We start from the raw sequence: 24,475 nt of genomic DNA on the forward strand, positions 1-24,475 counted from the left end.
TGGGGGCACGGCCCCTCCGATCGGTGGATGAATTTTTTGTAGCCCTGGGGCAGATATATGATGACCCGGATCGTATTGCTCTGGCTGAATCTAAATTGCGTCTTTTATGCCAGGGTAAACAGTCCACAGAGAAATATTGTTCTGAATTTCGGAGATGGGCAGCTGATACTGGTTGGAACGATGCTGCACTCCGAAGTCAATTTTGCCATGGTCTTTCGGAGGGATTTAAAGATGCATTTGCTTTTCATGAGAGACCTGCCTCGTTGGAGTCTGCCATGTCTCTAGCTGTTCGTATTGACAGGCGTCTTAGAGAGAGAGGAGAGACCACTCCTTTCTGTCATATTCAGTCCAAGGACAGTGGGGCGGTCTCATTCAGTGCGCAGGGGCCTCAGTCTCTCTCAATCCCCTCTGAGCAGGAGGCCATGCAGCTGGGTTTGCCTGCCTCTGATAGTAGAGGATTCAGCTCTCAGAGGAGGGTTTGTTTCTGTTGTGGGGGTATAAATCATTTGGCTAATGTTTGCCCCTCTAGGAGATTCAGGGAGTTTTCTGAGGGTAATAAAGAAACAAAGAGAAAAAAACCCTCTAAAAACTTTCCATTTGCTACTATTGGCAAGGTTGATGCGGAAATTGAAGGTTTGCCGTTTGCTTGTAGTTCCCGTTTTGTCCTACCTGCCAGGGTGGCGCTAAATAGCAAGAACATTGTTTGTGAGATTTTTGTAGATAGTGGAGCAGCTGTCAATCTCATTGATAATCAATTTGCTATAACACATGGTTTCTAGGTATGCACTTTGGAAAAGGATATACCTGTTTTTGCTATCGATTCCGCTCCACTTTCTCAAAAATCGTTAAAGGGCATAGTTCACAATATCCGTTTGACTGTGGGTGATGCTCATGTTGAGGATATGTCATGTTTCGTCCTAAGTGGATTACCTACTCCTCTAGTGTTGGGGCTTCCCTGGCTCACTAAACATAACCCCACCATTGATTGGCAAGCAAGGCAAATAAATGGTTGGAGTGACTTTTGCAGAGAGAATTGCCTCACGGCGTCTCTTTCAGAGGTTTCTACCAAGACTGTACCATCTTTACTCGGATGTGTTTTCCGAGAGTGGTGTCCAGGAGCTGCCCCCTCACCGGGAGTACGATTGCCCTATTAATCTCATCCCAGGCGCCAAGCTGCCAAAATCACATTTATACAATCTCTCCCAACCTGAAAGAGTCGCTATGCGTACTTATATCTCTGAGAGCCTGAGAAAGGGACACATCCGACCCTCGAAGTCACTTGTTGCCGCTGTTTGTTTTTTTTTAAGAAAAAAGACGGTTCTTTAAGACCTTGTCTGGATTTCAGGGAGCTGAACTGTATCACAATTCGTGACCCATATCCGCTTCCTCTGATTCCCGGACCTGTTTAACCAGATTGTTGGGGCTAAAGTTTTTCTAAGTTGGATTTAAGAGGGGCATACAACCTAGTCAGGGTCAGGGAAGGGGACGAATGGAAAACGGCCTTCAATACCCCTGAGGGTCATTTCGAGAATTTGGTTATGCCCTTTGGTTTGATGAATGCTCCGGCCGTCTTCCAACATTTTGTGAACAGCATTTTTTATCATTTAATGGGGAAATTTGTACTGGTGTATCTAGATGACATTTTGGATTTTTTCTCCTGATTTCAAGACTCATCGGGACCAGCTATGTCAGGTCTTGCTGATTCTGCGGGAGAATAAATTGTACGCTAAACTGGAGAAATGCGTGTTTGCAGTTCCGGAGAATAAATTTTTTGGTTTTCTTCTCTCTGCTTCTGGTTTTCTGATGGACCCTGAGAAGGTCCGCGCTGTTCTTGATTGGGAGCTTCCTGAGAATCAGAAGGCGCTGATGCGGTTTTTGGGTTTTGGCAATTATTACAGAAAGTTAATTTTGAATTATCCCTTTGTTGTTAAGCCACTCACTGATATGACTAAAAAGGGGGTAGATTTTTCCTCATGGTCGGTAGATGCGCTTAAGGCCTTTTCTAGTATCAAAGAGAGTTTTGCTTCCGCTCCCATTTTGGTACAACCTGATGTCTCTCTACCTTTTATTGTTGAGGTGGACGCTTCTGAGGTGGGTGTGGGTGCGGTCTTATCTCAGGGTCCCTCTCCTGCCAAATGGCGACAGTGTGCCTTTTTCTCAAGGAAACTCTCCTCCGACGAGAGAAATTACAATGTGGGAGATATCAAATTAGCTTTTGAGGAATGGCGCCATTGGCTAGAGGGAGCCAGACACCCTATTACCGTGTTTACCGACCATAAGAATCTGGCCTACTTGGAATCAGCCAAGCATCTGAACCCGAGACAGGCCAGATGGTCTTTGTTCTTTTCTAGGTTTAATTTTGTTGTCACGTTCCGCCCTGGGGTTAAAAATGTGAAGGCTGATGCCCTGTCACGTTGTTTTCTGGGAGGGGGGAACTTTGAAGACCCGGGTCCCATTTTGGCTGAAGGGGTGGTCGTCTCTGCTCTTTATCCTGATTTGGAGGCAGAGGTTCAGGCAGCCCAGGCAGAGGCTCCTGATCTTTGTCCTCCTGGGAGGTTGTTTGTGCCTCTCGCTTTACGACACAAGGTTTTTAAGGAGCACAACGATACTGTCCTTGCTGGGCACCTGGGGAGTAGAGCCACAGTGGATCTCATTGCTCAGAGATTCTGGTGGCCGGCTCTTCGTAAGACGGTTGAGGGTTTTGTGGCAGCCTGCGAGACCTGCGCTCGTGCCAAGGTCCCTCATTCACGGCCATCGGGTTCTCTCCTCCCGTTACCCATTCCTTCCCGTCCTTGGACGCATCTGTCGGACCTGCCTCGTTCCTCGAGGAAGACTGTGATTCTGGTAGTAGTGGACCGTTTTAGCAAAATGGCGCATTTCATTCCCTTTCCTGGGTTACACAATGCTAAGATGCTGGCACAAGCATTTGTTGATCACATTGTCAAATTGCATGGCATTCCTCCAGACATCGTTTCTGATAGGGGCACGCAATTTGTTTCCTGATTCTGGAAGGCCTTCTGTTCTCACTTGGGGGTTCCGTTGTCGTTCTCTTCTGATTTTCATGCGCAGTCGAATGGTCAGACCGAATGCGCCAATCAGAATCTGGAGACATATCTGCGCTGTTTTGTGGCAGAGAATCAGGAGGATTGGTATTCTTTTTTGTCCCTTGCTGAGTTTGCTTTAAATAACCGTCGCCAGGAGTCCTCTGATAAGTCACCATTTTTTGGTGCATATGGGTTTCATCCGCAGTTTGGGACATTCTCTGGAGAGGGGTGTTCTGGTTTACCTGATGAGGAGAGATTTTCCTCGACTTTGTCATTTATTTGGCAAAATATTCAGGGTAATCTGAAGAGGATGAGTGAGAGATATAAGCGTGTGGCAGATAAGAGACGTGTGCCTGGTCCGGACCTGAATGTGGGTGATCTGGTGTGGTTGTCTACAAAGAATATCAAACTGAAGGTTACCTCCTGGAAGTTGGGTCCTAAGTTTATTGGGCCTTACAAGATCTTGTCCGTCATCAATCCTGTTGCCTTCCGTCTTGATCTTCCTCAGACTTGGAAGATCCATAATGTTTTTCACAGGTCCCTATTAAAACCTTTTGTCCAACCCACTGTACCCCCCTCTTTGCCTCCTCCTCCGATTGTTGTTGATGGTAATCTTGAATTTCCGGTCTCTAGGATTGTGGATTCTCGCATTATCCGCGGTTCTCTCCAGTACCTCGTTCATTGGGAGGGTTATGGTCCTGAGGAGAGGATGTGGGTCCCAGTGGTGGACATTAAGGCCACTCGTCTCATCAGGGCTTTCCATAGGTCCCATCCTGAGAAGGTGGGCTCTGAGTGTCCGGAGTCCACCCGTAGAGGGAGGGATACTGTCACCGCCAGCTCTCTGAGAAGGTCTGGCAGACGTTCTTCTGTACCTCTTGCATGATGTTCTTTGTTTTGGTTTCACTTTGTCATCTCCTTTCCTTCTCCCAGCTGTCACCTATTTACACTAATTGCCTCCCTTTATATTCCCTCCCATACTGCCTCACTTTGCGGTTTATACTACTTCCTGGATTGAAGTGTTCACTGCTGGAGACTTCTGTTACTGCTTGTTCAGATAAGTCCTTTCATGTATTGTGTTTCCTTGCTGGCTTGATTCTAGGTGACCCTGACTCCCTCCGTATTAAGTGCAGGGAGCCGGTGGTCGTGTCCCCTCACTATTATAGGGTTTTCAGGTGTCACACAGTCTAGGTACGAGGGCATGCAATCGTCTACCTCTGAGACCCTTGTATGTGCTTAGCAGTCAGGGTGAGCTCTTAGGGTTTTATAGGGGTCACCTTTATGCTCCTTAGTTTGGGATCAAGCCAGTCGGATGTTTATCCATAACTTCCAGCTATCTGCAACATCATCCGTGACATCACCTCATGGAAACGCTTGCATCAAGGATGGCGAAACAAATTTTTGAAGTGATAAACAAAAACGGCGGAGCTACTCATTACTGAGTTCATGTTTGGAAGTTGGATTTCTGTTTTGGGGGGTTTAGTTTTTTTTGGAGGTGTGGTCCTAAACTTTTGATCAGCTGAAAAACCTCCTGTTTCAGTTTATTAGTTATTTTCATTAAATTGAATACTCAAAAAATGTTTTGTTTCACTCCCATTTCTTCTTGTTGCATGTTGAAGCTCTACTTGGAACCTTGTTAAGATCCAGCCATGCTAAATATGATTTTTTGCCATTTTTCAAGTGGTCTTAAACTTTTGATCAGGACTGTATATATTGGGTATATGCAGGTATGCATGCAGCCTTTCTGCTGCCTGAGATGAAAACTGAAATAATTCCCCTTTGCTATGTGCCCCAGTACAATAACCTCTTCTAGTCTGAGCCCTGAGCTCTATGCAGCGCGGCTCAGGTAGCGCGATAATGATGACACTGGTCTCTTCTGATTGGCTACAGGAATTAGGACTAAAGCCTATTACAGGAAACGGTGGGCCAGGTAGACATCGCTCCCTTGCCGCATTGCGGCATTCAACTGTATTGCTGTCCTGAATACAGCGATGCAGTTAAATATGTAGAGATGAGTGCTTCCACCATGGAAGCGCTCATTGCCCATGGCTCTTCTGCTGCCCCCTTCTTGTCCCTACCTGGTGCTACCTGAGGCAATCACCTCACCTCGCCTCATTGGCGGTGCACCCCTGGGTATATGTATTCCAGCAATATGCCCAAAGCTTATGCCCATGCCTATCTTAATTTAGACATAAGCAGTCTCTATCAGGGCCCTAAAGATGCACACAAAATATGACTATAGCTACAGATCTGTACCTGCACTGTACTTCTAACAAATCAAGCCCCTTTTTTCAGGCAAGGTAAATTAGCAGCCATGTGGGTCCTTTTTTTATCACATTATTTATGTGCTGTGCAAAAGTATTTTTTGGCTATTATATGGCGGTATCATTTGTGCACTTTTTGACATTATTTGAGAAATGTATTAAAGTTTATTTCATTATTTTTCCACAGTATTGTGATATCATTTTTAAGCTTCTATGAAAATAACATAATTCAGTGCCTCTGCCTGAGTGTTTTAGGATTTAGCAATCATGCCTAATATGATTTCACAAACACGTTTTTATCCACATTATTTAATTACATGACATTGTAACCTAATTAAGTTATCTTAAGGCCGAGTTCACAGGAACGTGTGTGATCCGTGGCCGCAACTAGCGGGCCGCAATACACGGCCACAGTTCCGTCTGCATTCCACATCACGGATGCGGACCCATTCACTTCAATGGGTCCGCAAATCCGGAATTGCGGAACGGCCGCACGGAATGGGGCTTCCGTGGGGTTGGGTCCCGTACTTCCGATCCGTAAAAAGATAGAACATGTCCTATCTTTTTGCGGAATGGGCGGATCGCGGACCCATTAAAGTAAATGGGTCCGCGATCCGATGCGGCTGACCTACGGCCGGCGATCTTGCAATGCGGCCCGCAATTTGCACGTGAACCCGGCCTAAGTCCAATACATTTTGTTTGTGTAATATAAATGACTAGGCTATGTGTGAATATCTGTATTAAACAACTGAAATAAATATTCAAGTCCATCTGTTGCTACTCATCTACTACGTGATCTTCAAAGCATTTAGAATTGTCACTTGAATAAGTTGATCCTTATTATTCACTGAAATATCCAGCAGAAACTTTTTAAATTGAAAAGCATCTGTGAAAATGCTGGCATGGAGTTTAATGAACACCAGCTTTTCCGCATTTTTGGCAGCATTGTTGCTTAGCTTGTCCAACAAATTCAGATTTTGGAAATGATTTAAAAAAATAATTTAAAAAATAATATATATTTTTTATACAGCAATAAATGCACAACAGCTTTCCCAAAAGACCATCATGTATTTTGCTGATCATACAAAGGGTAAAGGCCTATATATTTGGTCTTAGAATAGGAATAATTTCCTGGGAACTTCAGAGATGTAATTAAGGTTTTTGTAGGTGTAGAACCCACCCTAAGAAGAGTGGAAGAGCAACCTTGATTTTTATCCCTGTCAGACTGCAACGTGTGTGTTTTAAGAAGGTACCTGGAATCATCGTGGATGGAAGATATGTGTCACCGAGGTTCCTGGCCTTGGTAAAGTAAGAGCTGGTATTTTATGTGTCAGCAGCAGCTATTGCTAATTGACACCTTGAGATTTAGCATGGCTGTCATAGCTGATCCGGGACGGCTCTTACTGGGTGTAGTCAAAGTGCTGGGTGGGTGACTACTCCCCATGATCCAGGCTGGGTTTTGCCAGGCATAAAAACCAGCCAGCACTGCCAGGTGTGTGGATTTACCTCCCTCTGACAGTGGAGTTCAGGAGTCTGTGTGCTGTAAACTGAGGGCTGTGCTGGGATTTGAGGTTTGAGCCGGGCTGGAGGACTCAGGCCCCTCTAAAGGCGAACAGGCCGCCTATGGACTTGATGAGGCTGAACTGCTAACAGGGTGTGAATTAACACCCAGGAGAAAAGGTGACTTTCATTGTTTATGGACTTTCTTTGTGTGTGAACAAACACCAAGCCATCTGCGTTTTGTGATACACCTTATCTGCATTTTGTTATTCACCAATGTGTGAATAAACACCGCTGTTTGATTCAAGAACTGTGTACTTTGCCTCTATACTGCATCCACTAGTCCTAACTACCAGAGAGAATCCCCACTGTGTATATAGTTTTATTTTTATTATGACTTTTTAATAGTCAATAAAAAGTTAGATTTCATTATTTGCACTATTGGTTTCTTTTAATGAAATGTGGTATTCTGTCAGTAGTTTTGGTCATGCAAAACTACTAATAGCACTAGGTAGGGGCTGGGGATAGCTGTACAAACAGAGCTTTTATTATCAGGAGTAGTGTGAATATGACTTTTATTCTGCCAGGTTCTTCTCCTGCAAGTGCACTGCAGGTGTAGCGTCAATATGAAGTGCTCTGCTCCTTACATTGAGCTTCTTCACAGCCTTTCCCCTCTGTTCTGCGTGACAGTTGTAGCATCCAACCAGTAGACCATTTCAACTGCCACTCAGAGCAGAGGGAGGGGCTGTGAAGAAGCTCAATGCAGAAACCAGAGCACTTCACATTTAAGCTCTGCCTCCAGTCCACTTGCAGGAGTAGAACCTGGCAGAATACAAATTCATATTTACACTGCTCCTGATAATAAATGCTCCACAATTTATATGTATAATGGTATGTTTGTATTGATATCCCAGCACCTACCAAGTGCCATCAGGAGTTTAGCATGGTAAAAACTGCCTCCTATTGATGTCATACCATAGGGTTCTATTGTAAAAAAAAAAAAACATCTGTTTAATGTACACTTTTTTGCTGGACAATTATGCAGTATGCTACGCTTTTGCATCTTTTTTTCAAACACGTATGTTAAACCGTAGGACAAAAATATGATGTGAACACAGCCTTAGAATAATTTAAAAATGGATTCTATTGGCTGTTTGGGTCTAGCAACACCAGTTTGGGTTGCAGAGTTGTAGAACTCATCTGCCATATAGAGATATAGCAGAGCTAAAATTAATTCTGATAACACACGGCACAGTGTCATCTGGGTTATCTTGTGACAAAAGCCATTGAAATCCATTGAAAGGTTAGTTAACCATCAAGTTTACCTTTGCTGCATCTCTATATGATTTTTACCACAGTGACATGCAGATCCATTATTTTATTTTGTATGTTTCTAATACATAACCTCTAGTTGCCTTGTATTGAATATGCTGCCCTATATTAATCAATGTATATCAAATTAGAGGATATAGATGTTGGAGTATCTGTCAGGCAAATTTGTCAGCACACCACCATACACATAAGACAGTTCGCCAAAGTCGAAGGATTCTTCCAACTATGCTGTCACATCTGGAGCAGTTTCTAACTTGACTGTCATATCACATCACAGCATGATATCAAGTCTCAAAAGCCAGTACACCATTGAAAAAGTCAAGCAAAAGTTGCTTTTATCTGTTTACTTAACAGTTATAGGGATACTTCCATCAAAAACATTTTAGCATATTTTAACAACTGATATAGGATATTCTATGTAATTTACTATTTAAAAAATGGTTACATGGCTTGCTGGATATAATTTTTAAGTTACTTCATGTATTCTACCTCCTGTCCTGGCTCTTTAACATCCTCTTTGTTTGGACATTTAGCATGGCAAACAGCCTCGCTTGACTTTCTGTCAGACCATTCATTTGGATTGGAGATGGAAGGGGGATGAGTGACTCAATTAGAGCATCACACATTACACTGGTAAGTACAATGCTCTTCTGGGGGCATCTTTATCTAGACCTATGAAGAGAACAACAGAGCTATCATATTGTTATCACAATTCTATGCTTACTGTTATTGTACTATTTAGTGATGAGAAAAGTTTTCAAAAATTTGATTTGGCTGCTTGGCCAAACTTTGGCAAGAATTACTTTGTAACAAATCACATTTTATTGTATGGAGCAGGCGCAATGATGGGGAACGGAGATCTCACCCCCCCTTTCATTTAAGCCCTCAGATGCCATGTTTAACACTGATCGCGGCATTTAAGGGTCACATTCAGCCTATTAGGGGGTTAATCAGGGGTTTAGATTTTTTCTCTCACACTTTGCTTTAGTTAGATTTTTAGCTACAAGCAATGAATTTGTATGCATTTTTGCTTTTATAAAACATTATGCTTTCATGCAAAATTGCATGTAGGTATCCATGAGTGTAAAGTGCTGTACCAGGCATAGACGTTCAGAAAATATAGAATATTTGTGTATGTCACAGTGCAACAGTGTGAAAATTGATGAGTCTCTAAAGGGTCAAAGGGTATGATCATCTTCACAACCATTTCAAAAAAAAAATCTACAATGTTTTAAAAACAAAACAGTAACTTCAGTGCCCATGCAATCCTAATTGTTTTCATGGAAACAAACAATACACAATACTTTACTTGCTTGTGTTTTCCAAAGAATTAGTTTACAACACACCTTGTAACATTGGGGAGACATAATTGCACTATATCTGGGTGTACAACATTGGTTTATCATAATTCATTGTAGATTGATATATCTGCTTATACCAAGTACAGTTGAAACCAGAAGTTTACAAACACTATATAAAATGCATATTTTTCTCAATATCTGACAAGAAATCTGAAAAAACCTTCCCTGATTTTGGTCAATTAGGATTACCATATTATTACTTGCCAAATTCCAGAATAATAAGCGAGAGAATGTTTTAAAGCGGTTTTCCCATCTCACATAATGGGGGCATATCGCTAGGATATGCCCCCATTGTCTGATAGAACGGAGCCGGGAAATGAACGGAGGGCGCACTGCACATGCGCAGCCTGCCTCCATTCATTTCTATGAGGCCGCCGAAAATATCTGAGCGCTGGCTCGGCTATTGCCATCTGCCCCATAGAAATGAATAGGAGCATGGGCCGCGCATGCGCGGTGCGCTCCCTTTCACTTTTATGGGAGCAGCGATTGGTGGTGGACGGACCCCGGGAAATCCCGGGTCCTCCAGCCACAGCGCTCCCCACTTCGTTCTTGTTGTAGGTGCGAGTCCGCACCTATCAGACAATGGGGGCATATCCTAGCAATATGCCACCATTGTCTGAGATGGGAATATCCCTTTAAGGCATTTTTATCACTTTCTGCAATGTCAAAAGTTTACATACACTAAGATTACTATGCCGTTGAACAATTCTGGACTGCCCATATGATGATGTCATGTGTTTGGAAGCTTCTATTAGGTTTGTTAGCAACATCAGAGTTAATTAGAGACACACCTGTGAAAGTATTTAAATTCACACCTGAAACACACTGCTTCTTTGTGTAACATTATGAGAAAGTCTAAAGAAACCAGCCAAGATATCAGGAAGAGAATTGTGGACTTGCACAAGTCTGGCTCAACCTTGGGTGCAATTTCAAGATACCTGAAGGTGTCTTGTTCATCCATACAAACAATTATATGCAAGTACAAACAAGATGGGAATGTCCAGCCATCATGCCGCTCAGGAAGGAGACGCGTTCTGTGTCCTAGAGATGAACGTGCTTTGGTCCGACATGTGCATATCAACCCAAGAACAAAAGCAAAAGACCTTGTGAAGATGATGGCAGAAGCTGGTAAGATTGTGTCAATATCCACAGTGAAACGAGTGGTGTATCAACATAGGCTCAAAGGCCACTCTGCCAGGATAAAGCCATTACTAGAAAAGAAATATAGAAAATCCAGATTAATGTTTGCAAATGCACACAGGAACAAAGACCTACATTTTTGAGGACATGTCCTATGGTCTGACGAAACTAAAATTGAACTTTTTGGCCATAATGACCATCAGTAGTAAAGATGAGCGAATTTCTAAAAAATTCAATTCGGCCGGTTCGCCGAATTTTCCGAAAGAATTCTCTTCGATCTGACGAATCGTGATAAAAAAAAGGCCTATTTCCTGGCTGCATAGAGCCTTTATATGGGTGTAGAACACCGTGCCTTGCAGTAACAAGCATAGGGTGTGTTCTGGGGTACTGAAATAATACTGTCAGTCAGTATGACATGCAGATGACAGGCGTCGCTATTAGAATCACTGCACACTTCAATTATTTGGGCAGTCACGGGGCCAAAACTGACCAAATAATTCAAACATTAACTCAGCCTTACAGGTCGATGTTAGCGTCAAAAAGAAGTGCACTACTTTTTCACCCTCGTCAGCTGATTTCACATAGATGTCTACAGAACCTGTTCTATTAAACGCTTATACAAGTAGAGACCCCCCGACAGAGTGGAGAGGGTGTCAGCAGTAAGTTTGTGTTGAAGTCATTATTTTATTATTTTGCCCTTCCTCTGACAAAAACGGATCCTGTCCGGGGAGCATACGCCTTCACTCGGTCAGCATTTGCTCTGTAATCCATGAGTATTGGTAATGCCCAAAAAAACAAGAGTGGATCTAAAACAGAGATGACACGTGAGGGTAATATTTGTATGTCTTCTGTGTTTTGTAACCACTCCTGCTTTTGCTACCAAATCATAAGCCAATTCTGATGCGATCATACAGGCCTTACAGCTGCTACACAGACAGGATCCGTTGTGCGTCTCATTTTTCCTTCCTTCTGACCGATCCGAAGAAAGGTCAAATAAATGGTGATTTCAAGAAGGCCAAACAAGGACAATAATGACCCCGACATCGAGTGGGAAGGGTGGGAATAGCATGATAAGTCCACAGAGTAGCCCTATGACATAGTGGTGAGGTGGAAGCAGCATGAGGAGACCACCAAGTAGCACAATAGGGGCCTGGAGGGTGGCGGCAGCATCAGGAGGCCACAGAGTGGCACAATGACAAAGTGTGGAGGTGACAACAGCAGTATGATTAGTATGATTAGGCCACAGAGTGGCATGGTGACATAGTGTGGGGATGGCAGCATCAGGAGGCCACAGAGTGGCAAGGTGACATAGTGTGGAGATGGCAGCAACAGCAGCAGCATGATACCATAGAGTGGCACGGTGGCATAGTGTGGACATGGCAGCATCAGGAAGCCACAAAGTGGCACAGTGACATAGTGTGGAGATGGCAGCAACAGCAGCAGCAGCAGCATGACACCACAGAGTGGCAAGGTGACATAGTGTGGACATGGCAGCATCAGGAGGCCACAAAGTGGCATGGCGACATAGTGTGGACATGGCAGCATCATGAGGCCACAAAGTGGCATGGTGACATAGTGTGGACATGGCAGCAACAGCAGTAACAGCAGCATGATACCACAGAGTGGCACCGTGACATAGTGTGGAGATGGATGATCTAATCTTATGCATCAGGCATTGGTGGGTGGAAATCCTGGCTGATCCACACCTGATTCATCTTGACAAAATTAAGTCTCTACACATTTTGGGTGGACAGGCGAGTTCTATAACTATGGCCCCCGCCGCACTAAACACCCCCTCTGATGCTACACTACTGGCCGGGCAGGACAGCTTGTCCAGGGCAAACTCGGCCAGTTGTGGCCACAAATCCAGTTTGGCTGTCCAGTAGTCCAGCGGATCTTCAATGATGGCTAGCAAGCTGCACTCCAAGTATGCCGCCACCTGCTGGTTAAGGTTCTGCTCTATTTCTAGCTGCTGGTGAGTAGTTTATTCACTATGCGGGGGAAGAAAGCTGCTCATCAGTGACTCTAGACTCAGGCTGCTGGTACTGCTGTCACTTGCGACAAAGTCGAAGATCCAGTCAACCAATCAAGAACCACTGGGTTGCTGGTCAAGATAGGACTGCTAGTTGACATGTGGACCTGAGGCCTCGGGAAGAAGCCCCTGCTGCCTCACCCCCTTACTCTGCTGCGACCTGTGGCTGCGTCAGAATCATTTATGCTTCTGACACTCCCCTGTGCAGGGCCTGGCACTTCTCTGTCTGACATACTTTTAGCTGAACTAAATAAATTAAAAGCTAATTAAAACACCCCTAGAAGCACCAAATATATTTTTTAATTTTATACTGAGATAGGCAACTAAAGAATTTGAAATTGGCAACGAAACGATTTCAGCATAAATAACAGCAAAAGTGAACTGCATATATATTTCTCGTATTGGGCTAAAATAGGACACTAAACTATTACTAAGTAAATAACAGAAAAAGTGAACTGCGAATATTTTTCTCGTATTGTATTGAAATATGATAATAAACACTTTTAGCGCAAATAACAGCATATGTGAATTGCGTCTATTTTTCTCATATTGTAGTGAAATATGATAATAAACGCTTTTAGCGCAAATAACACCAAATGTGAACTGTGTCTTTTTTGCTCGTATTGTAGTAAAATATGACAAGAAACGCTTTCAGCGCAAATAACACCAGATGTGAACTGCATCTATTTTTCTCGTATTGTAGTAAAATATGACAAGAAACGCTTTTAGCGCAAATAACACCAAATATGAACTGTCTATTTTTCTATTTTTCTCTAGAAATATGGCAATAAACGCTTTAGGCGCAAAAAACACCAAATGTGAACTGCGTCTATTTTTCTCGTATTGTAGTGAAATATGACAATAAATGCTTTTAGCGCAAATAACACCAAATGTGAACTGCGTCTATTTTTCTCATATTGTAGTGAAATATGGCAATAAACGCTTTTAGTGCAAATAACAGCAAATATGAACTTAGTCTATTTTTCTCTTTTTCTCTAGAAATATGGCAATAAAAGCTTTTAGTGCAAATAACAACAAAAGTGACCTGTGTAAATATTTTTCGTATTGTATTGAAACAGGCCACTAAATGATATCAGCGCAGTTAACAGTAAAAGTCACCTGCGTAAATATTTATCTTTTTCCACAGATAAAAGCCACTAAAGGCTTTTCAACATAGCACTTGCACCCCAATAACTAACTGCTGGAATGACAGAGCTGTATTATGAGACTATCTGGATCCCAAGTAATGTTTTCCTGCACTTGTAAATCGTTTTTTTTCACAATAGGGATTTTCCTATGACACTCCCTAGCACCTGCACACGTTTCTCCCTGCCTGTGAAATGATTCCTCTCACTGTCCTTTCCCTGCACTAGTAAATAACTTTCCTTTTTTTTTTTTTTACAATTAGTTTTTCTTTCACTCTCCCTTGCGCCTGCATACACGTCTGTCCCTGAACAAAGTACGATAGTGAATGGCAGACTCTAAGATGGCCGCCGTATTTATAGGGCTGTGACATCACCGGGCTGGCTGGCTGTTGATTGGCTGCATGCATGGCATTATGGGTCATCCCGCTTTCCCAGAGTTCCTTGCCCCATGTCCTCGCACGTGTAGCCACCATTGTAGCCGGCTAGCTGCCATGTTACGGAAAATTGTGATTCGTTACCACGAAGCGCGAGGAAATTCGCATTCATTCAGAATCAAATTTTTCCTGAAATTCGGAACTAATTCAACTTCGTCAGCTTCGATTCGCTCATCTCTAATCGTTACGTTTGGAAGAAAAAAGGGAGAAGCTTGGAAGCCTAAGAACACCATCCCAACTGTGAAACACGGGGGTGGCAGCACCATGTTGTGGGGTTGTTGTGCTGCAGGAGGGACTGGTGCACTTCACAAAATAGATGGCATCATGAGGAAAGAAGATTGTGTGGAAATACTGAAGCAACATCTCAAGACATCAGCCAGGAAGTTAAAGCTTGGGCGGAAATGGGTCTTCCAAATGGACAATGACCGGAAGCATACTGCCAAACTGGTTACAAAGTGACTTAAGGATAACAAAGTCAATGTTTTGGATTGGCCATCGCAAAGCCCTGATCTCAATCCTATTGAAAATGTATGGGCAAAGCTGAAAAGGCAGGTGCGAGCAAGGCGACCAACAAACATGGCTCAGTTACACCAGTTTTGTCAGGAGGAATGGGCCCAAATTCCGACCAACTATTGTGAGAAGCTTGTCAAAGGATGTCCAAAACGTTTGACCCAAGTCATACAGTTTCAGGGCAATGGTTCAAAATATTAATGAAATGTATGTAAACTTTTGACTTTGCAGAAAATAATAAAAATGCCTTAAAACTAATTCTGGCATATGGCAAATAATAATTATTATGGTAATCCTAATTGACCAAAAACAGGAAAGGTTTGTTCTGATTTCATGTCAGATATTGAGAAAACATGCATATGTGTCTTTTTATATAGTGTATGTAAACTTCTGGTTTCAACTGTAATTATACAGTATATAAAACAATAATGTAATATTTTATATTAGCTGAATCTTCCTGCATGAGCAAGACTGATACAGGTAATAGAGCAAACTAGGAATAGAAAAATGATATTCCGGCAAGCTGCTCGAACTGGTACTATCAAGTAATGCTGGCACCAGTACAGGTGATTCCCTAATCTATAAGAAAAGATACACCACATCCAAACCTTCAATTTAAATGACAGATATCTTGCATATTGAGCCACAGTTATGATTAATAATATTATATCAGTTAGGAACCTTGTGAAAACAATTATACTTTGCTCACCGTTAGTGTCTAGTCAACTAAAAATAACTTAAGAAAGAATTTATGTAAGCCCAATCTTCTGATTAACATGATTCATTTGGGCATACTCAGTGTACTATTTCATTAAATCATCTCATTGATAAGGAAGACGTTAATGAGCACAGCACTGAAATGCCAAAAAATTGGACATTATTCTTTTGTTACTAAGTCTTTTTAGATTATGAATATACAGCAGGATAATAAAGTGAATAAATAATGAGTAAATTATTTTGTTTGGAATAGCTGAACATCTCTCTGCCTCACACAAGAGGTGAATCATATTAAGTGCTATGACATGTCAGAATATTGTAGACCATGTCGGCCAAACAAAAGGTGACAAGTTTATTTACTCACACATATATATATACACATGCAAACACAAAAAACACATATACACTTATACATATATATGCACACACAAAAAAAAATACACATACATGCACATACAAATATACACAAACATATATATCCACACACAAATACAAACACACCTGTTAAGAAGAATGAAGTGCAAACTGTAAATTAAACTGCATACAATCATTAAAATTTGGCTTGTCGAACCCTGGTGGCACTATAGGGAAAGGGGAGCAACTTTGCAGGAAAAGCATATGCCTTAAAATGTGCTGTTTTGTGTCAGATTTATCATCCAGTCTGAGCCAATAAAGATAAGATACTAAGGTGAGGGTGATTGCACACAACACCTAGAAGCTAAAGGGCTCTTTACACTGGCTGACAATTGAGCAGATCATCACTAACCAGCGTTACTAGTAATGCTCGATAGCGGTGATCTGGCGGTGTAAATGCCCCACCGTTTACCAGATAAACGAGTAAAATGCTCGTTTATTGGGAATTGTATCTTTTGCACAGCACAAAAGATCATTGTTTCCCAGTGGCCAGTCATGCTGTATAAACTATAGTCACTATATGGAAGAGTGATGGCATTAGCGATCGCTCCTCCCCATACTTTGGAGGAGATGAAGGAGATTGGTGGATGTAAATGCACTGCTTTCCTCCGCTAGCGATCAGCAGATTGTCGGGAAGGAATACATCCTTCCTGACAATTGGCTAGATCGTCATCCTGTGTAAAGGGACCATAAGCCCCTGTATAATTTTTCTAGGTCCTCCTTTATATATATATATTAGTAGTGATGAGCGGCAGGGGCTGTATTCGAATTTCATCAAATATTAGCGAATTTAGAGAATTCGAAATTATTTTATTGAATGCGATAAATCGGCAATGTAAAAATCGCATAATGCGAATTTGTAACGCGAAATGCAGGCGTGGGTCACACTGGCTACATTTTTCAAGCTGCTAGAAGTTTCCTGAGACTGGAGAAAATGGTTGGCATGGCAGAACATTAGAATAGCTTTATATGCAGATAGAGTCAAGTGCTCCAATATATTCGCGATTGCACTAATCAGAAGTGATTAGAATATTTTTTCGCACTACGTGCAACTTCACATTTTAGCAGGTCTGACTATAGATTACTGATTGGTGCACTAAGTATTGTTGTGAACTTGACATTGCTTCATTCTCATTGGCCCACAAGCAAGAAGCAGAGAGGAATCATGTGTTCAGATGGAAAAAAATGCAGAATATTCAATATAATGAATATATAGCACTATATTCTAAATATTTGCGAATTCTCGAAGTGGCGATATTCGCGATAAAAATTTGCTATTCGAGTATTCGTGCTCAACACTATATATTAGGACTGGACTTATTCAGAAACCTTGAAGACATGTCAACCTTCATCACAGCTACTTAATAATACATGGGCACACGCAACATCATCTTACTATGGACTCTTCTCATCTTTGTATGACATGAGAAACCATCGGGTGACCAGGGGATTTCTGTCCATGGCCTGGCTCATCCACTTGAGAGGGGAGTGGTTAGTCACCAGGCAGAATTTTCTCCCCAATAAATAATAGCGGAGAGATTCTAGTGCTCACTTGATAGCCAGGCACTCTCTCTCTCCATTATACTATACCTGGTTTCGGCTGGGGTGAGCTAACAGCTGATGAAGACAATGGGATGCTCCTCCCCGTTGACTTCCTGAGACAGTAGAGCACTGAGGCCTACTTCAGAGGCATCGGTCTGTACTATAAATTCCCTTTTGAAGTCGGGCATCACCGAAATCCGCACAGGGCCGACTTCAAAGCGGAGAAAGCCTCTTCCGCCTGAACATCCCAGCGAACCATCATTGACGTGTGTCCCCTCAAGAGTCCTGTCAAGGGCGCGGATAGAGTATCAAAGTGGGGAACAAACCTCATGTAATAGCCTACCATTCCCAGGAATGACTTTATTTGCCTAGTGGTGACAGGTGGGGGCAAATTCCGTATTGCTTCTATTTTGTTCACTTGGGGTTTGATGACTTTACGCCCAATGAAAAACCCCAGGTACTTAGTCTCTTCTAACCCTATCGCACATTGTTTTGCGTTAGCAGTTAGGCCAGCTTTCCGAAGGGAGTCCACTACAGCCTGCACTTTGCGTAGGTGACATTCCCAGTCGGTACTGTGGATGACAATATCGTCCAGGTAAGCCGAAGCGTACCGACGATGTGGACGAAGCACAATGTCCATTAGTCGCTGAAAAGTGGCGGGGGCGCCATGCAGACCAGAGGGTAAGATCTTATATTGATACAGCCCCTCAGGCATGATAAAGGCAGTTTTCTCTTTGGCAGCCTCCTTTAAGGGCACCTGCCAGTACCTTATAGCGAAGTCCAAAACAGAAAAATACTGGGCTTGTCCTAACCTCTCGATGAGCTCATTCTCCCAGGGCATAGGATACGCATCAAATTTGGAAACCTCGTTAAGTTTTCGAAAGTCGGTACAAAACTACAATGTCCCGTACTGCTTGAGTATCAATACAATAGGACTGGCCCACTCAGTTTTTGACTCCTCAATGACGTCTAGCTGCAACATTAGATGCACCTACTCTGATATGGCTTGTCGCCGAGCCTCGGGCACCCGGTATGGTTTTAATCGGACTCCCATCCAGGGAGGTCCGAGAACACATCCGTGTTCCGACTAATGAAATCCCTGGCCTCCTGAGTCTGTTTAGAGGAGAGGCTGTCAGCAATTTTTACTGGGGCAGCCGCCTCTCTTGCAGCAGACAGAGGGGCTGGTACCTCTTCTCCTATAAAACCCTGTGGCGGGCTGTCTTCTGTACAGGTTTCCCTATCTTTCCACGGTTTGAGTAAATTCACATTGTAAACCTGCTCTGACTTTCGCCGCCCTGGCTGGTGTACTTTGTAGTTTACATCTCCAATTTTCTCGAGTAACTCATAGGGCCCCTGCCACCTAGCCAGGAACTTACTGTCTACGGTCGGCTTCAGAACCAAAACCCGATCACACGGGTTAAAGATCCGGACCCGAGCCTGCAGATTATAGACCTGACTCCATATGCTCCCTAACAAGAGGCAACACTGTCTCTATCCGATCTTGCATGTGGGTAACTTACTCAATGACACTTTTATGTGGAGTGGGTTGTTCCCACGCCTTTTTGGCCACATCCAAGAGACCGCGAGGGTGTCTGCCATGTAACAGTTCGAAGGGCGAGAACCTAGTAGAGGCCTGGGGTTCTTCTCGCACTGCGAACATGAGGTAGGGCAGAAGGAGGTCCGAGTCCTTCCCATCTTCAGACACTACCTTTTTCAACATATTTTTTAATGTTTGGTTAAACCGTTCTACCAGACCGTCCGTTTACCATCCACGTAGTTGTTTTACGTGCAGCAACTTACAGAGTTCCCTCATCACCTTGGACATAAAAGGGGTCCCTTAGTCGATCAGAACCTCTTTAGGTAGTCCTACTCGGGAAAACATCTCCATTAACTCCTTAGCTATGAGTTTGGCCGAGGTATGTTTCAGTGGCATTGCCTCCGGGTACCACTAAGATGTGTTGATGCCCTCTAGTGGACTTCGGAACTGGGCCAAGTTCTTTGGATCAAACAGTTCAGTGTGTTATTCACACTTTAGGCAAGTGACAAAACAAGCATTCATATTCAAACAAAAAGTCACCTTGCGATGTTGGTGGTAATTCACATCATGCGACAATTCTGCCTCAAATAGTCCTTGCTGATAGCAGCACCAACCTGTTTTCTCGCCAAACAGGTAGTAAGCCTTCATCCAGACACAAGGCTCCCTAAACACAGAGACCTGGCTTCTGAGCCCACCTGCCTATTTAGGGCTGTAAATCAGCCCAGCAGCAGATGCTGGGAGGAAAATGCCTGTTTTCCCAGACCAAACCTCTCACTGGGTCGCAATAAATATATATATATATATATATATACATATATACAGTCATGTCCATAAATATTGGGATATAGACACAATTCTAACATTTTTGGCTCGATACACCACCACAATGGATTGGAAATGAAACTAACAAGATGTGCTTTAACTGCAGACTGTCAGCTTTAATTTGAGGGTATTTACATCCAAATCAGGTGAATGGTGTAGGAATTACAACAGTTTGCATATGTGCCTCCCACTTGTTAAGGAACCAAAAGTAATGGGATAATTGGCTTCTTAGCTGTTCCATGGCCAGGTGTGTGTTATTCCCTCATTATCCCAATTACAATGAGCAGATAAAAGGTCCAGAGTTCATTTCAAGTGTGCTATTTGCATTTGTAATCTGTTGTTGTCAACTCTCAAGATGAGATCCAAAGAGCTGTCACTATCAGTGAAGCAAGCCATCATTAGGCTGAAAAAAACAAAACAAACCCATCAGGGAGATAGCAAAAACATTAGGCATGGCCAAAACAACTGTTTGGAACATTCTTAAAAAGAAGGAATGCACCGGTGAGCTCAGCAACACCAAAAGATCCGGAAGACCATGGAAAACAACTGTGGTGGATGACCAAAGAATTATTTCCCTGATGAAGAAAACACCCTTCACAACATTTGGCCAGATCAAGAACACTCTCCAGGAGGTAGATGTATGTTTGTCAAAGTCAACAATCAAGAGAAGACTTCACCAGAGTGAATACAGAGGGTTCACCACAAGATGTAAACCATTGGTGAGCCTCAAAAACAGGAAGGCCAGATTAGAGTTTGCCAAACGACATCTAAAAAAGCCTTCACAGTTCTGGAGCAACATCCTATGGACAGATGAGACCAAGATCAACTTGTACCAGAGTGATGGGAAGAGAAGAGTATGGAGAAGGAAAGGAACTGCTCATGATCTTAAGCATACTACCTCATCAGTGAAGCATGGTGGTGGTAGTGTCATGGCATGGGCATGTATGGCTGCCAATGGAACTGGTTCTCTTGTATTTATTGATGATGTGACTGCTGACAAAAGCAGCAGGATGAATTCTGAAGTGTTTCGGGCAATATTATCTGCTCATATTCAGCCAAATGCTTCAGAACTCATTGGACGGCGCTCGACAGTGCAGATGGACAATGACCCAAAGCATACTGTAAAAGCAACCAAAGAGTTTTTCAAGGGAAAGAAGTAGAATGTGAAATGTTATGCAATGGCCAAGTCACTCACCTGACCTGAATCCGATTGAGCATGCATTTCACTTGCTGAAGACAAAACTGAAGGGAAAATGCCCCAAGAACAAGCAGGAACTGAAGACAGTTGCAGTTTGCAACCAAGTATTGAAAAGTGAAAGTTTAATTTATGATTATTATTCTGTCCCATTACTTTTGGTCCCTTAACAAGTGGGAGGCACATATGCAAACTGTTGTAATTCCTACACCGTTCACCTGATTTGGATGTAAGTACCCTCAAATTAAAGCTGACAGTCTGCAGTTAAAGCACATCTTGTTCTTTTCATTTCAAATACATTGTCGTGGTGTATAGAGCCAACAATGTTAGAATTGTGTCGATGTCCCAATATTTATGGACCTGACTGTATATATATATTAGGGTTACTCCTGCAGTCTTTTACAATGTTCACCTGACAGGGTAGATCATGTGATATTTTTATAGAGCAGGTCGTTACGGACGTGGCGAAACCTAATACGTCTATTTTTTTAATTTTATTTTGAATAACAGCATTTTTTAAACATAAATCATGTTTTAGTGTCTCCATTTTCTGAAGGAAATATATATATATTTTTTTGTGCAATTGTCTTAGGTAAGGCTCATTTTTTTCGGGATGAGATGACAGTTAGATTGGTATCATTTTGGGGCACATATGACTCTTGTGATCAATTGTTATACCATTTTTCGCGAAGTGTGGAGGCCAAAATTGCAATTCCATCATAGTTTTTCTTTTTTTTTATGGCGTTCACCGTGCAGTAAAAGTATGTGATCATTTGCGGATGCAACGATACCAAACATGTTTAGTGTTTTTTTTTATTTTTTACATTTTTAACCAATTATATATCTAATTTCTTCCTATATATAGGAAGAAGTTAGATCTTTTTTACTTTTTTTTCAAACTTTTTTGGCACAGTTGCGGTTCGCCTGGCTGTCGGTTCGCGGCGAACTTTGCGCGTTTGCGATTCGCCAAACATGCGAACATATGGCGATTCTCGTGCCCGCCATATTCTTTTACATTGTGAAGAACTTTGACCCATGAAACATCTATCAGGTGGTACAGGACAGCCAATTGAGACGTTTCAGCACATGGACATGCCCCCTACCTTTTAGAAAAACCTGATCTGGGTGCCATTTTACATTTAGTCTTTTGCCAGTGTAGGGAGAGGTTGCTGTGTGGAGCAGGGACAGACTGTTAGGGACACAAATCGCTAACTAATAGGGCCACAAAGTCCTTTTAAGGACTGGTATAGGTGTGCAATACTGAGGGGTGTAATATACTTATAATATACGTTCTAACATAGAAAGTATATTATAGTGCAATTGTATTGTGCAGCAGTTGTGTGCGGTTCTGCTGTGATACTGCAGACACACAGAGTGCCAAACGCTATTTGAACAAATAATTTCTACTGGTGTGATTTACCAGTTGCCCCCCCAAAAAACTGATTGAAGCAGGGATTTTATATACCAATAATATACGTTCTATATAGTGCATTTAGGTAGCGCAGCATTTGTCTGCGGTTTTGCTGCGTTTTACCACATCTACACAGAGTGAAAAACACTATTTGAAGAAATAATTTCTACTGGTGTGATTTACCAGTTGCCTCCCAAAAAAACTGATTGAAGCAGGGATTTTATATACCAATAATATACGTTCTATATAGTGCATTTAGGTAGCGCAGCATTTGTCTGCAGTTTTGCTGCGTCACCATATCTACACAGAGTGACAAACACTATTTGAAGAAAATAATTTCTACTGACGTGATTTACCAGTTGCCCCCCCAAAAAACTGATTGAAGCAGGGATTTTATATACCAATAATATACGTTCTATATAGTGCATTTAGGTAGCGCAGCATTTGTCTGCGGTTTTGCTGCGTTTTACCACATCTACACAGAGTGAAAAACACTATTTGAAGAAATAATTTCTACTGGTGTGATTTACCAGTTGCCCCCCCAAAAAACAGATTGAAGCAGGGATGTTATATACCAATAATATACATTCTATATAGTGCATTTAGGTACAGCAGCATTTGTCTGTATTTTGCTGCGTTTTACCACATCTACACAGAGAGAAAAACACTATTGGAACCAATAATTTCTACTGGTGTGAATTACCAGTTGCCCCCCAAAAAACTGATTGAGGCAGGGGTGTGATATACCTTCTTCCACAAATACTGCTCTTCTATAGGGACTTTTGTCACAGGGTCATTTTGAAAATGACAGACAGAGAAATAGGCAGGCGATTCCGCAGGGATGGTTGGGGTTGGGTAGGTGCACCAGGACGGAACCTAAGTGGGAAGATGCAGAAGGTGCGTGCGATTACTTTAAAGGATGCACCAGACTTGGTTGAGTGGCTCATTCAGCCTTCCACTTCTGCACCCTCCTCATCCTCTCTATCTGCACCCACTTCACTCTCTGTTGTGTCCACTTAGAGACACCACCACCACCATATCCCCTCCGCTCGAGTCAGAGGAATTATTTCCCCATACATTCCAAGACCTTACCGATGCGCAGCCATTCTTGGCATCGGATCAGGAAGAGGAGGTACCAACGGTCGCCACCCAGCAGTCTGACGACAGTACTAAGATCAGCCCAAGGAGGGTGGTCCCCGCTGTTGCTGCCTACTCCGAGATCTCTAATGTCAGTGGTGGTGAAGATGATGAATCTGATGATGACGTGTCGATGGACGTCACGTGGGTGCCCACAAGAGAGGAAGAGGAGGGGAGTTCAGAGGGAGAGACGGAGCAGCAGATAGGGAGGAGAAGCAGGCAGAACTTACAGTGCACAGGAGGCAAAAAGCAGACTGCTAATGTATCTGGAACAAAACATCCACCATGCACAGTCACATCTGGCACTCCCAGGACGCCAGCACATGGCTCCGCAGTGTGGGCTTTTTTTTAATGTGTCTGCTGCTGACAATAGTGTTGCCATCTGCAGCCTGTGCTGTCAACGCATAAGTCGCAGTTAGCCCAACACTCACCTAGGGACAAGCGCCTTAAGAAGACACCTGGCCTCCCATCACCGAGCCCAGTGGGAGCAACACCATCAGAACCCACAAAGCCACACTCCCAGCACTCACCGTCCTGCCTCTTCTCCTTCTCCTCTCTCCTCCCAGTTATCCTCCACTCCACCTTCCACCGTGCCGTCGTCACGTTCATCTGGCAAAGGGCAGGCTTCCTTGCCCCAAATGTTACAGCGAAAAAAGATGATGACGCCGGATAACCCTCTTGACCGCTGGCTTGTCAGAACTGCTAGCCCGCCAACTACTGCCATATAAATTGGTTGTCTCGGAGGCCTTTAGAATATTTTGGCCATTGGAACACCACAATGGAAGGTCCCCAGAAGGAAATATTTATCCCAGAAGGGCATCCCAGAGCTATATGGCCACGTTCAGCTGCAAGTGAATGTATCTCTGGCACACAGTGTTGGTGCCAAGATACATCTAACCACAGACATGTGGTCTAGCAAACACGGGCAGGGAAGGTACATA

The sequence above is a fragment of the Bufo bufo genome, chromosome 2 (assembly GCF_905171765.1).
Source record: "Bufo bufo chromosome 2, aBufBuf1.1, whole genome shotgun sequence".
Taxonomy (NCBI): Eukaryota; Metazoa; Chordata; class Amphibia; order Anura; family Bufonidae; genus Bufo; species Bufo bufo.